We start from the raw sequence: 4,167 nt of genomic DNA, 5'->3' as shown, positions 1-4,167 counted from the left end.
TCTCCCTAAAATAAATATGTATTTTAAAAACCGGAAAAGTAGGTAGCGAGGAAAACGATCTGACTTGTACAGCGTTTTTCTTCTTCTTGTCCTCCTCCCCCTCCTCTCCCTGAATGGAAAGAAAGAAGGATTTGAGTCACAAAATATGCAAGCAAATGCAATATTCATTTAGATGACAATTCACCAAACGAGTTTTTGAACTTCTGCTGAATTATTTCTACAAGCTTCCAAAGGTTGGAATGACGGGTATTCTGTCACAGCTGTTTGGTGTGTCACATACTCATTTCATAAGAGTGCTCGCGCTAAATGTAACTATGTGGGCTCTCAGACACTTTAGAAAATGGGCTAATGGGGCTCATTAGTTAAAGATGAAAATCTCCAACTTCCAGTTAACTAATTCAGGGAATTCTATAGTCTTTTTAAAAAAATTTTTTTAGTAGAGAGAGTTACAGAGTGCGAGCAAGGAAAGGGGAGAGAGAGGGGGAGACGCAGAATCCAAAGCAGGCTCCGGGCTCGGAGCTGTCAGCACAGAGCCCGACGTGGCGCTCGAACTCACAGATGGTGAGATCACGACCTGAGCCGAAGTCGGACGCTTAACGGACTGAGCCACCCGGGCACTCTGGGAGTTCTAGAATCGTTCATCTCTCTGTGGAAAATAGCCTTACGATCTTGGATACGGAAGGAGACAGAGCTGCGAAAACACGACTGTCCTGCGTCCCCGTGTGAAGGCTCTAACGCTACCGTGATGGGAATCTGGATTCCCGCGTCTGTCGCTTCTCACCCTCGTTCTGTGTCTGTACCGTTTTGTGCCTCTCAGCTGAGTCCCGTGCAGGCCGCCCTGACATGGTGAGTGAGCATCTGCAGGGGTCACCAGGTGTGGACGGGAGCCAGGCTCTAGGGAGAAAGAACTCAGCACACGGAGAGGTGGGAATCATGCAGCGCTGGCTACAGAACACACACTCACGCTCCAGACGGTCCAGTGCCTCGATGCAGGGGTTCTAAGCAAAAGTAAAAATGCCTTGACGCTGGGGACATGGGAAGATGCCGAACTCCCCTCCTCCCGCGGACACAGCAAATCTGCACTCACACATGGAGCGGCTTCCTCTGAGAAAAGCCTAGATGCTGGCCGAGCCGCCTCTACGAGCAGGCAAATCCGGGGAGCACACCGCATCCGGCAGGTACGTGAGGCCGAGACCCAGTCTTGCCATAGACGCCACTCCTGGCCCGGCGGCCACAATCCGGAAGGAATTTAAAACTCGGTGCTTTCTCCTGAGGAGCGGAGGGTTTGGGGCCCACGTCGGGCACCGTGACTTTTAAGGCATGCCCCTCAGAGCCAACCCCCAAACACACCTAGCTCTGAAAACCCACAGGGCTTGAGTCCACAAAACCCACCAGGCTCCAGCAAGCTCCGAACTGGCCCTTAAAGGGCACCCGTGCTCACACTCCCCCGTCCCCGGGCCCAGGACACAAAAAGCCGATCCAGAGGCGTCAGACTTGTGGGAAACAGGGACATGTGCTAATCTTTATTCTTTTTCTTTTTAAATTTCTTCATTTATCAGAGAGACAGAGAGTGTGAGCAGGGGAGGAGGAGAGAGAGAGAGAGAGAGAGAGAGAGAGAGAGAGAGAGAATCCCAAGCAGCGCAGAGCCCTGCACAGGGCTTGAACTCACAAACGGTGAGATCATGACCTGAGCCGAGATGGACAGTCAGGACGCTTAACTGGCTGAGCCACCCAGGGGGCCCAGATTCATTTCCTAATGTTGAGGTGTTGGCCTGAGGGGCAGGCCTCTACTGAACGCATCTGCAGGCATTCGGCATCCTCTCCAGGGACACGGGCTGGCGTCTGCCATCTTAGGGCTCTCTGTCCGCCGCACCCTGGAATGTCAGCATCTCCAGGGCGGCGGCGTCTACTCACGTCTGGTGCCCCAGGTTTTACAGGTGCCGCTGGGGGCAGGTGGTCCGACCACCTGGCTGTGATGGCCCGGGGGGCGGGGCCAGCGCACCTGGGGCCTTATGGAACTGTGTGATCAGAGAGGGGGTCCCTGGCAGGTGCCACCCCCGGGGCCCTGGACACACAGCCCACTAAACACCCCCCAATCTCTCCGTGCAAGGGGCCTCTGCGCCCGTCCTAGAGCCTTGGCCAGAGAGGTAGGCCTCGGATGTGGCCCCCATTTAGAGGTCTGCGGGGGGGCCATCTTCCTGTGCGCCCTCCACCTTGCTACAACTCATCAGTACCTCAGACAAGCTGCTTTCCCGGGAGTGAGTGAAGAGAGTTAACATCACCCTGTGTAAATGACACCAGGGCCTCCAAGGATTTAAACTTCTATATTCTATCTGACCGAGTAAGTGAAAGGGTGATTATGTCAACTACTGTTCCATTAATGTTCCACTTTGGCCTGGTCTGAAACCTGGACAGAATAAATGGTGCCTCACGGTGAGGCCCACTAACTTGAGGCCCCTTCACCTAATATCGTTCCAGTTACTGACTCGATTCACCCAATAGTATTGTAAATACTGACTCTATTCAGTCAGCCATTGGTAAATGTTATAGATTTAGATTTGGCGAATATGTTCTGGTCAGTGACTATTGCTTTTTTTATTAAGCTTATTTATTTTGACACAGAGAGAGAGAGACGGTGCAAGTGGGGGAGGGGCAGAGAGAGAGGGACAGTGATCATCCCAAGCAGGCTCCGCGCTGCCAGCACAGAGCCCGATGCAGGGCTGCATCCCACAAGCCGTGACGTGAGATCAAGACCTGAGCCGAGACCAGAAGCCGGATGCTCACCCGGCCCAGCTGCGCTGCACCTGCTCGGTGTCTCTTTGCACAGCCTGTGAGCACAGTGTGCTTCCCGTCTGAGAGGGCACCGCACAGCATCACCAGGCTGCTCACAACGTGACTCAGCAGCTCCCCCTCCTTCCCCCCGCCCCCCGACACACACAGTGTTTGCCGGCAAGACCCTAACCGCATCCACCTGTGCCTGGACACGGAGAGGACGTTACACTGACGGCATCTTCCTCCAAGGGCATTTGTTTGACACATGCACTAAGGACACAGAAACAGTCACAAAGGAGCTCGTGAAAAAGGGACAGAGCATCGCCACACAGAGTGCAGGTTCCTGCCTCCTCTCCAATTCCAGAAAAGTCTTAGGTAACCCGAGAGCTGCCTCACCTTTGACACGCAGGAACCAGTTATCGACACGCTCCGCACCCACTCCGCACCCACGTGTTAACGCGAGTCCAGCGTCTGCCTGCCCTCTTTGCTTCCGGAGGTGACATACGCCTCATTTATAATGNGGCTGTTGTGGCCACGGACTGGGCGCTCCTGGGAACGGAAGCTCTTCCAGGCTCTGAGCTGATGACCTGATGTGCCCAGTGCACATTAAAGGAGGGGGCACCCCCAAACCGGCACGGCCACCAAGACCGCCCTGCTATGGGCTGGAGACACACCGAGGCCTCCGCCAGTGGACAGGGGCCATCCTGTCCTCAGTCCCTTACCAGATGCCACGGTCACCTCCCTCCCAGACCCACGGACTACTTGAAGAGTCCCTGAGGATCCGGTGAGTAAATGACAATTATAGTTTGTCCACTTGACACACGGGACCGCCCCCATCCTACAGAGTAGAGTTCAGTGGGGAGGTGGTTTTCATCTTTTCATCACTAGGTCCCTGGTATCGGGGTGCCCGGGGAGCTCCGTCACTGAAGGGTCTGAATCTCGGGGTCAGCTCAGGTCATGATCCTACGGTTGGGGAGATGGAGCCCACATCTGGCTCTGACTGACAGTGCGGAGCCTGCTTGGGTTTGTCTCTCCCTCTCTCTCTGCCCCTCCCCTGCTTGCTCTCTAACTCTAACTGTCTCTCTACCCCTCCCCGCAACTGCCCCCCGCAAAATAACAATGCCCCTGATGAAGGAGGACACTCCAGGGTCAGCATAATTGGTCACGTGTCACANTCCCCAAATGTAAATCAAGGTAACACATGATGTGTCCACATAACACAGCCACACTGTGAACCTCATGAGCGCACGCCTTATGCCCTTTGGAACTCTCAGCCCTACTGATAGTGACCAGAGCCCGAGATTTGATGCTCAGGATGCCACATGTTGAGGTCTTTTTTTTTTTTTAAATTTTTATTTTGAGGGAGAGGGAGGGCATGAGCAGCAGAGAGGCAGC

Source organism: Crocuta crocuta, unplaced genomic scaffold, assembly GCF_008692635.1.
Source record: "Crocuta crocuta isolate KB4526 unplaced genomic scaffold, BGI_CrCroc_1.0 scaffold531, whole genome shotgun sequence".
Classification (NCBI taxonomy): Eukaryota; Metazoa; Chordata; class Mammalia; order Carnivora; family Hyaenidae; genus Crocuta; species Crocuta crocuta.
Note: the sequence above shows the minus strand (reverse complement) of the source record.